Raw genomic sequence first — 12,102 nt, forward strand, 5'->3', positions numbered from 1 at the left:
TAACAAACATCTTTGTGTTTTTTTTAGGTGTGGGTATGGAGGTAGGGAATGCTACGATAGTAACTCTCTCCCTTACAGCATGTTCCAATTGCTGATGGAGGTGGAAACATTGCTCCTCACCCCCACCACTCCTCATCTACGCATATGGACAGCTGAACTCTACCCAGTCACTCTCTTCCTTTTCTTTCCCTCCTAATCTAGACTATCTCCGCCATGAGACGCTGCTGTAGTCTCTCCACCTGGTCTACCTGTAGAAACTCTCGGCCAATTGCACCCACCGCCACCGCATTGCCGTACACTTCCTCTACCCCATACCCTATGCTAGCATATATAGACGGACCCAATTCTCAGAAGCTCCGGACGCTACTTCCTGCTTGCTAGGCTTTGCTACCGAGTCGTGCTGTCTAGCCCCGGAACGCTTACCTGCTTTGTACTGCTAAGTATCCCAGTGACTGCGCTCACTACCACTACCTTTCACATTACATCGAACCTGAGAATTCTCTCTCTCCCCCCCCTATTTCCTGTCCCTCTCAGCTAACGCTTAGCTGGCCATGGCGTCTTGTTCGACCCCTGTCCGCTGCCCAATGTGTAATATGTTTAGCTATTCTCCAAAAACTTTCAATGGCCACAATACTTGCACCAAGTGTAGGCTACTGGCAAGTATCGATGAGAAGATATCTCTACTTGAGTCGCTTCTCCTCAACATAGACTGTATTACTTCGTTAGCTCAACCTAGCGAAATTCAGCATGCAGATCTAACATTTACCGACGCTACTTCTAGCTCGCCCGTGTTAACAACGCAACTCATACCCCTCGATAATTGGGTTAACGTAAAACGAGGAAGTAGTAGAAGACATTCAAAGCCTGTATCACACCCGTATCCCATCCTAACTTCAAACCGTTTTTTTCCCCTTAATACCACCGATACTGATGATAAAGCTCTCGTTATTGGTGACTCCACCCTGAGGCATATTCAACTCGACACCCCGTTACAAACAGTGATACCGGGAGCTAGAGCAAATTACATCGAATCCCACTTAAAACGAATCGCTGATCGGAGATTCTCTAAAATAATTATTCACACAGGCGTAAACAATGTCCGCCTACGGCAATCGGTAACCACCGAGCTAAATTTTATATCGTTATTCGCTACCGCAACACAAATGGCCGACTCTGTAGTGTGTTCTGGCCCTATGCCTATCAACCCCGGCGACGAAATGTACAGTAGACTATCGGCACTTAATAACTGGCTAGTAGTATGGTGCTCACACAATAACGTAGATTTTATAAATAACTGGCCCACTTTTTGGAGGAAGCCTGGGCTACTACAGAAGGATGGCATCCACCCCTCTAAAGAGGGTGCTAGCCTCCTTTCTCAAAACTTAAAACACCACCTAGACCAAACGTCCTACTGACAACCAATAACTAGAACTGGAAGGCAGACCTATTACCCCACACCAACTCCTGCTGCACCAGTACATTCTCTGCCCATATTAAACCACATACAAACGGTATCTATACCCAGAATATATAAACCCAGCGCAACTCACACTAAAAGAAGCATTAATCAGGATAACCTAATAAAGATACAAACCGTATCAGCACAAAAAGAAACTTGCACAACACTAAAACTGGGCCTTATTAACATTCGGTCCCTAACATCAAAAGGCGCACTAATAAATGAGCTGATAACAGACAACAACATCCAAATACTTTTCCTAACTGAAACCTGGCTAAAACCAGATGAATTCATAGCCTTAAACGAATCTACCCCTCCAAGCCATGTTAACTGCCACATCCCCCGCAGCACTGGACGTGGAGGTGGAGTTGCTACAATTTCCCTCGCTAATCTATATATTTCCCCAAGACCTAAATTCAAATTTGTATCATTTGAAGTCCTCGTACTTCATCTTATGCATCCGAACTCAAAAGCCACTAACCCGGTCACTCTTGTGACACTATATAGACTACCAGGTCCCTACACTGAATTTTTATCCGAATTTTCCGATTTCCTATCCGCCCTGATCGTTAATTCGGATAAAATTCTGATAGTGGGAGATTTTAATATCCATATGGATAATGAAAATAATAGCCTTACAATTGCATTCCAATCACTGATAGACTCTATCGGGTTCTCACAGCATGTAAACACACCAACTCACTACCATAATCACACCATTGAACTTGTATTAACGCATGGCCTAGAAATTGACCACCCTATAGCTCTACCCCAAAATACTACCTTTTCAGATCACCACCTAATTACATTCAACATGAAATTAGAACTCCGTCTAACATCGGAAATTACCCACTTCTACAGCCGCTGTCTATCCGACAGGACTACTGCTGAATTTATATCAAAACTACCCGTCGCCCTCACCTCAGCTCCTACAGCTGGCAAAGTAAATGGCATATGCACTTCCCCACCTTATATCGACCTACTAACTGAAGGCGTCACACATGCGTTGCACTCAACCCTCAACGCTGTTGCACCACTGAAAAAGAGATTAAGAAAACTGAAAAAACTAGCCCCATGGTACACTGATCAGACTCGTGCACTCAAACGAACCACACGAAAACTAGAAAAAAATGGTACTCCACCAAACTTGAGGTATTCCTCCTGGCGTGGAAGGATAGTCTTCTAAGATGTAAACGAGTACTCTCTGAGGTGAAATCAGCTAACTATTCTTCATTGATTGAAAGTAATAAAAACAACCCAACGTTCTTATTTAACACTATTTCTAGGCTAACAAAAAACCATAACACAATCGAACATTCGGTTCCCATAATCTTTAGTGGTAATGATTTCATGACCTTTTTCAATAATAAAATCCTCAAAATAAGAGATCAAATCAAAAGTTTCCTCCCCCTCTGTGACCCTACACCCCTTCCAACATGCGCCATGGCAACACCCTTCAACCGGGTGCTATCCTTGAATTCTTCACACCCACCGACCTCCCTGAATTAAACTCCTTGATCCTTTCATCTAAATCATCGACGTGCCTACTAGATCCTATCCCCACAAAATTACTTAAACATGCACTTCCCTTAATAAGTGAGACATTACTCAATGTAATGAATAATTCACTTATCTCAGGCTACGTCCCACAATCTTTCAAAATAGCAGTGATAAAACCATCCCTTAAAAAACCTAACCTTGATCCCGATAATCTCGCTAACTATAGACCCATATCTAACCTCCCTTTTTTGTCAAAAATACTTGAAAAACTAGTTGCTAAGCGACTTACTTCTTTCCTACAACAAAAAAAAATTGAAGAAACCCTCCAATCCGGTTTTAGGGCCCACCACAGCACTGAAACGGCCTTAGTCAAAGTCTTAAATTACCTATTAATCGCATCTGATCATGGGTGCACCTCAATACTAGTTCTCCTAGACCTTAGTGCTGCTTTCGACACTATAGATCATCTGATCCTGTTACAGAGACTTGAACATCACGTTGGCATCAAAGGCTGTGCCCTATCTTGGTTTAGATCTTACCACTCTGATCGCCATCAATTTGTTCATGTCCATGAGAAATCGTCAAATCACACCAGAGTAAACTACAGTGTCCCACAAGGCTCTGTCCTTGGACCACTGCTTTTTTCCCTTTATATGCTACCCTTAGGTGCTGTCATAAGGAAACATGGCATTAACTTCCATTGCTATGCTGACGACACCCAACTCTACCTATCAATGAAACCTGATGAAATTGTACATCTACCCAAGATAGAAGCTTGCCTCCATGATGTAAAATCTTGGATGACTAACAACTTTCTGCTCCTCAACTCTGAAAAAAATGAGTTTATGCTTGTAGGCCCCGATCAACTGAGAACTACACTATCTACCCATCTACCCACACTCAATGGCTTCCCAACACCCAACACTATCATCAAAAACCTTGGCGTAACTATCAACCAAGACCTCCTACTTGACTCACACATAAAACAGATCTCAAAGACATCATTTTTTCATTTACGCAATATTGCCAAAATTAGAAAGGTCCTATCCCTCCAAGATGCAGAAAAACTAATTCATGCATTTACGACTTCCCGTCTCGATTACTGTAATGCTCTCCCATCCGGATGCAGCATTAACACAATAAAGAGCCTTCAACTTATACAGAACGCTGCTGCTCGTACACTCACCAGAACTAAAAAATATGAACACATCTCACTGGTACTCGCCTCGTTGCATTGGCTCCCCGTCAAAAGTAGAATCGATTTCAAAGTACTCCTGCCAACATATAAAGCCCTAAACGACCTGGCTCCAAACTACCTCAAGGAATTAATCGTCCCCTATTGCCCTTCAAGGCTGCTCCGTTCCCAGAGTGCAGGCCTCCTGGTAATTCCAAGAATTTCAAAAACCACAATAGGAGGCAGAGCCTTCAGCTACTGAGCACCCCTCCTCTGGAACAACCTCCCTGCCTCCATCCGAGATGCAGACACTGTCCCTATATTCAAATCAAAGCTTAAGACATTCCTCTTTAGTGTATCTTATAGCCAAAAGTAATTGCGTTAACAAACCCATCACCTGCTGCGCTAGCCAAAAGTGTGTCCTGTTTGCTGAGTGGATGCATGTACGGCCCCGGCATAACATTTCATACTTCAATGTAACGAATTATACAGCCAAAAGTAACTGCGTCAACAAACCCATCACCTGCTGCGCTAGCTTAAAGTGTATCCTGTTTGCTGAGTGGATGCATGTACGGCCCCGGCATAACAGCTTATACTTCAATGTAACGAACAATACAGCCAAGACATTCCTCTTTAGTGCATCTTATAGCCAAAAGTAATTTGCGTCAACAAACCCATCACCTGCTGCGCTAGCCAAAAGTGTGTCCTGTTTGCTGAGTGGATGCATGTACGGCCCCGGCATAACAGCTCATACTTCAATGTAACGAATTATACAGCCAAAAGTAACTGCGTCAACAAACCCATCACCTGCTGCGCTAGCTAAAAGTGTACCCTGTTTGCTGAGTGGATGCATGTACGGCCCCGGCATAACAGCTTATACTTCAATTACTTGCAATTAAGTACCGCAACATCATATGTGTTTCCTGTTTGCCGAGTGGATGCATGTACGGCCCCGGCAAACAGAACACAACAGAAATCAAAATGCTCAATGCCAGCAAAACTAAACATATCTACCAGCCACCCAGACATATCCAAACCCAAATAATGTTGAATAAAAATCAAAATTAAAATATTACTTGCAATTAAATACCGCAACATCATATGTGTTTCCTGTTTGCCGAGTGGATGCATGTACGGCCCCGTTAAACAGAACACAACAGAAATCAAAATGCTCAATGCCAGCAAAACTAAACATATCTAAGTACCGCAACATGCAACAGGCAAACCGACACACAGGTGACATGTCCCTGGTTGGTGAAATGTTTCACCTGTGTGTTTGTTTGTGCTGATTCCTGACTGACAGACCTGCAGATTGATTCGTCATTTCCTGTTTGTTAGATGGATCAGGAGGAGCCCCCTGGGCCTGATGACTCCCCTCCTCAGCCCGCCCCGAAACGCCCCTGCAGACCGGCTCTAGAGCAACACCAGCATCGCCCACGCCGCCCTGCTCCCCATCCACGGCCCTCAACACAGTCACAGTCCTCGACGACTTCTCCCGCTGGATGTGACAACCACCACTCTGGTCATCGGCAGCTCCATGGTCCGAGATGTCCACATCCCCCCTTCGACAAGCGGCCCCTGCAAGGTCCACTGCCTCCCCGGAGCCAGGCGTGTCGCACCCACCGCCACTGCATTGCCGTACATCTACTCTACCCAATACCCTATGCCAGCATTTATTTACAATATACATTATTGCCACCACTGAAATGTTTCTTCATCCCTACATCCCCTACCCCTCTAACAGTAAGCCTATTGGCACAGTAATCTGGTCTTGCCTGTATCATGTATTTACCACCAGATGTCTGTATACTTATTATATCCAGTGACTAAATGCTGGCTGTGTATAACCCCTGTTGCTTCCTTTCCCCTTCTGCCACACAACCCTTCCCCTTCCCCCTTTCCCCCCGTCCCACCTTCCTGTCTCCACCCGGCCGACCTCAAGCAGATGGGTCCCCCCTTATGTGCCGTGGTTCTGCTTAAGGTTTCTTCCTGCCAAACAGGGAGTTTTTCCTTGCCCCTGTTGCCGTTGTGCATGCACTAAGGGGGTTTAGGCTCTGGGCTCTGTTAAGCGCCTAGAGGCAATTGTATTGAGATCCCCTCAGTGTATGATGGTGTTTGAGGACTGCAAATAAAATTGAATTGAATTGAATTGAATTGAATATAAAATATACACTATTGCCACCACTGAAATGTTTCTTTGTCCCTACATCCCTTACCCCTTAACAGTAACCCTATGAGTACAGTTTATACCCACTAAACTGGTCTTGCCTGTATCATGTATTTACCACCGAATGTATGTATATACTATATACATCGACCAAATGCTGGCTGTGTACAACCCCTGTTGTTTCTCTTCCCCTTCTGCCACACAACCCTCCCCCTTCCCCCCTTCCTATCCACCTGGCCGACCTCAAGCAGATGGGTCCCTCCTTATGTGCCATGGTTCTGCTTAAGGTTTCTTCCTGCCTAACAGGGAGTTGTTCCTTGCCCCTGTTGCCATTGTGCTTGCACTAAGGGGGTTCAGGCTCTGGGCTCTATAAAGTGCCTAGAGGCAATTGTATTGTTATGGCGCTATATAAATAAAATTGAATTGAATTAACTAGCGTTAACTAGCTGTCATAAAATCTTGCACCCAGGCCCATCGTGACTACACTACTGAGGGTGCGGTGAAGGCTTTGGAGGGCGGAACTCAGACTGAGATTTCACAGAGAACGAAACATGATTGGATAAAATCAGTTTTCTCCCCTCACTCCATCTTCCCGCACTGAGATTTAAAAATTCCCTGCCTTTCCATAATTTCCATGTCTGTGGGAACCCTGAATGATGTTGTGTTAATTCATAACAGCAATGTTAATGAAAAGGAAAAACCTGTAAATACAGTAACAATAAATTAAGCTAAAGTACTCAAGTAAAAATTATCAAGTTAAAAAACTCACTTAAGTGTCTTCAGTGTGCAGTGTGAATCCCCCAGTAGAGCACAGAACTGCTTCATTCCTGAGTCTCCTGGTTTCTTCCCACTCAGATCCAGCTCTGTCAGGAGTAAGGGGTTTCTACCTAGAACTGAAGTCAGATAAACACAGGCTTCCTCTGCAGCATCACTCTTCAACAACCTGTAGAGAGAGGAAGAATATGTTTATGTTGATAACAATTGTCCATTAACTGTCTGCTTCTACAATCTTCCTACAAGGCTCACAGGAGGGGGAAATGAAAGGGTTAAAAGAGAGATTTTTGTTGTACTTTCAACAAGTGTTCAAGACAAGATGAGCATTTGTAATATATGTGAGGAGGGGGTGTAATATTTTTGTTTAAATTGCCCATCCCTACTTTATACAACTTTTAAATAGCTAGTAGTGAATGTGTTGCAAATCAGAATTGAGGATCAGAGTTAATAGTGGTTATTCTTTCTTGAGAATACGTGAGCTGTATTGTAGACAGATAGCTAACAAGAAACGACTCAGTAGGCTTGATTCCAGGTTGACTGTTTACTGAAATCTTCTGGTACTTAGTATTTCTGCTTTTTTGTAAAACTGCAACACAATGAATATACAGTATACACAATGTCACAACTGAAATAAAATACTTGCCACAGCAATGTCTACATTCCTTTTACATTTCTCTTCCTTTTCAGGTTTTAAATCAGGTAGGTATAACTTGCTGTTATCTAAACTTGTTAACTTAAATATATTTCTTACAGTAGCCTATGTCCACACAGGTAAGTAACATAATGTCACTAAATGTTAATACTGTTCACACATAAATTGTAGCATGACTGAGGCTATAAGCCATGACAATGGACTCAAACATAGCTATTTGACTAGCATGCTAATGATTAGCATCGCGATTAGCATAAACACATTTTACAACTTAAAATAAGTGTCCTGAGCATCACCTAAAACATCACAAGGATATATAGCAACTAAAATAAACTGTAACATTCAAAACTTACTGTTGGTTCCACTCCAAGCTCAGCTAACAACTCTTTGTGGAGGAGCACATGTAAACCCAAACAAACACTGGAAGTTTCTGGCAATTAAAGCTGAAGTAATAAAGCTGCAGTAAATTAAACCGCCACTAGGGGAAAACTCACTGTCAGGAGTCAGAACACTCCCCGCTTGGTATACTTTAGTAATACCACTATTTACTCTTTCTTCTGAGACATAAGTACAACGATTTCACTAATGGGTCTTAGGCACTCCTTTATTACCCCTTGGCTAAGAGTCTTGACCACAACCTTACGAACTTTGCTGTCCGAGCTAGCAATGGCCTTAACTATGCGTCCAAGAGGCCACTCGTTACGTTTTGCTTGACTGTCCTTTATCAAAACGATGTCGCCTTCCTGGAGGTCAGGCTTCTCTGAAGTCCATTTCCTCCGTGGCTGAAGTGTTGCTAGGTACTCCGATCTCCATCTTTTCCAGAAGGAATCTGCCAAGCTCTGGACCTGGCGCCATTGTACCTTGGAGAGGTGATCCAGTTCAAAGTTTCCCTGGGGAGCAGGAGTAACACTCGCCTTTTGGGTGAGCAGAGTGGCGGGTGAGAGCATTTCAGGTACCTCGGCATCATGGGAGATTGGAACCAGCGGACGAGCATTCATGATGGCCATAACCTCTGCCTGGTGGTTGTCAATGACCTTCTGCATGAAGTCGAAAAAGTGCTGTTTCATATCAGGTCTCCTTCTGAATGAGCGTTGGAGAGAAAGAAGTCGCTGGGAGGCCTGCTCTCTGTTATTCGGAAGGGGCTTACGAGGTAAGCGAAAAGGTAACGGCGCCACCCAGTGGTTTTCATTGTCCATATACACTTCCTTGTCCATTATCCTCAAAAACTCCTTGTCATCCACTGCCATGGCTAGTTTGTCATCCTTGGGAGTTTTCTGAAACACACTTTCACCTAGACCATCACTGCATGTTTCTTGAAAGATCCCCTCAGTGTATGACGGTGTTTGAGGACTGCACTTGATCGGACCTCTAGGCCTCTCCTTTATATAGATGTTGTTAGTGCATGGCTTAAGGAAGGATGAGCGTCCGTTTTGAAGGACACACGTCTTGTAAGCATTGGCTTCCTCAGTCTTGTGAGTGCCACCTAAGCATAGCTCCCCCACTATGACCCAGCCAAGGTCCAAGCGCTGAGCGTACGGCGTGTTGAGAGGTCCATTACGCTGTTCACGGACCTTGTGCAAGCTCAAAATATCCCTACCTAGCAGCAGCAGAATGGGTGCGTTGGTGTCAAGCGGAGGGATCTTATCAGCCACTGATCCAAGGTGAGGAAAGTATTTGGTGCACTCAGGACTTGGGATCTCTGATCGGTCGTCTGGCAGGTTGTTACACTCCAGCAAGGTGGGAAGTGTTACCTTGGTTTTTCGGTCAAGCGATTCCACAATGATGTTACTTGCCTTCCTCCCTGCAGTCTCCACTTTGCCAGAGCATGTTTTGAGAGTGTAGGGGGATGCGCTGCTGTTAATGTCCAATAGATCAAAGAACTCTGATTTCACTAAAGAGCGATTGCTCTGGTCATCGAGCACTGCATAAACTCTGTGAGACTTACTTGGCTGATCAGCATGGTACACCGTGACCAAGCAGATTTTAGAACAAGATCTGGGCCGGGGGGCATCGCCGCATATCACTGTGCATTTGCTGTTCACTGTAGGGGGTGCAACTGCAGGAGCTGCATCTTCACTCTCCCCGCTTTGCTTGTTCCCAGGTGAGTTTCCGGCCTGCCCACCAGAGGACCATGGAGCTGGACCAGGATGCATTGCTGCAGTGTGTTTATAACTTTCACACTCAACACATTTAAGCGTGATCTTGCAATCTTTAGCCATGTGCTCGGTGCTGGCGCAACATCGAAAGCAGATCGAATTCTCCTTTAAGAAGGCTTTCCTCTCATCAAGATGTTTTCCTCTGAACCCACGACATTTTGACAGCGGGTGTGGTTTGTTATGTATTGGACATTCTTTGTCTGGTTTGTTCTTCCCAGCTGTGCTATCCTGAGGTGCACTAACTGTGGCAGTGACATCAGTTTTCCTAACTGTTACAGCCGACTTTTGGAAGTGCCTTTGTTCTCTTTCAGCCTTGCCTAGACTGGGGGTAAAGGAAAGGTTAAAGGCAAAACTGGGATCGTTGCGGGTCTTAGCTTGGGAACATACAAAATCAACAAAAAAGGTGAATGGTGGGAAAGGCACACGATTATGCTCCTTGTATCTAGATCCATGCATGATCCAGCGTTCCCGCAGTGAGAATGGACGTTTTTCAGCGATTGGATTCACACCTCTAGCCGTGTCTAGATACATGAGTCCAGGCAAGAATCCTTCAGCTTTTGCAGCTTGTAGCTCTTTTAACAAGTCACCTAGCTCTCTGAGCTTGTGTGTGTCTTTGTTAGTGATAGCTGGGAAGGTGTCTAGTTTTTTCAGTAGAGCATTTTCAATCACCTCTGGACTAGCGCTCCCATAGCATATAAACACCTGCTCTCGGATTATTCACATGCTCTGACCTTATGCGCATGGCTTGAGGTGATGATTCGGGCCCAAGCCACTTGATCAATAGGTTGAGTTCTTCCTGCTCAGTTAGGTTGAGCTCTCTTATGGCTGCGAGGAAAGAGGCTTTCCATGCCCAGTCATTTTCCGGGCATTCATCAAAGGCAAGGAGTCCAGAGCTCACCATCTCTTTTCTCATAAGATACTTGGCTAAGTCATGAGTTTGGGATGTTGAAGGTGAGTGTTTGTCACCCCGCTCTGAGTGAGATGCTGGAGGGGTAGCTGCTGGGCCTTTCCTCTTTGTTTCAGGAGAATATTTCTGCTTTGGCAAAAATACCTTTTGGTCAGGAGGAGGACCATGACGTTCAGCGGTAGCAGATCTGTGCCCATTTTCCTCCAAAAAGGACTCATAGAGCGACTCTGATGCATTGTTGCTAGACGGTTTAGCATTCACTGTTTCACAATGAACTATTGGTGGCGGCGGACTAGCTTCTTGAAGCTCCTGTGGAGCATGCGTGTCAAATGGCTGCGTTTCCACATAGTCTTTGGTGCGTTTCATTGGATCATCAAGTGCTAAATCTTCTAACTCACCAAGAAACTCGATTTCTCTTTGTTCAAGCACTGCGGCTGCTTCTTCAAATACAGCTGCCTCTTTTGATGCTGCAGTAGCTTCTTATTCTTGTTTTAACACATGAAGATTTGCCTCTATCGAAGCCTTTGCCTTCATCATGACTGCCTCCTTTTCTGCAAAGGATACTTTAATTTTTGCTGCTTCAGCCTTCGCTCTGGCCCTTGTCGCAGCTGCGCTGACAGATGTCCGGTTTGACACTCTGGAGGACTTGTGTGAAGCTGAGACTTGAGACCTTGTTCTCAGCTGAGACAAACGTTCCTCTTGATCACTGCCGCTCATCTTGGAGTGTTTCCGCGTGCTGTTCACAGTTGTTCAACTGCCTTGAATGGACAACATTTTACTATTCTGTCCTGAGAATACGTGAGCTGTATTGTAGACAGTGTCCTGATCATCACCTAAAACATCACAAGGATATATAGCAACTAAAATAAACTGTAACATTCAAAACTTACTGTTGGTTCCACTCCAAGCTCAGCTAACAACTCTTTGTGGAGGAGCACATGTAAACTCAAACAAACACTGGAAGTTTCTGGCAATTAAAGCTGAAGTAATAAAGCTGCAGTAATTCAAACCGCCACTAGGGGAAAACTCACTGTCAGGAGTCAGAACAGTGGTTGACAGTAATCAATAATCCAGTGAATTTTATAATAATTTGAATTTGTTACTTTTAATGCATAATACAAGAATTTGTCTGAAATTAGTAATATCAAAACACCAAGAAAGCATAACTTCAAACCATTTGTAACACAGCCAAGACACCTAGTTATATTTGCCATTTTAAGTCAATGGCGAACATGAAGACTGCATGGTTTAAATTTAATTAATTTTACGTCTTATCTCTGCATTTCTCATTAGTTCACCTTTCAGTGATTTTT

Source organism: Sprattus sprattus (assembly GCF_963457725.1).
Source record: "Sprattus sprattus genome assembly, chromosome: 5".
Classification (NCBI taxonomy): Eukaryota; Metazoa; Chordata; class Actinopteri; order Clupeiformes; family Clupeidae; genus Sprattus; species Sprattus sprattus.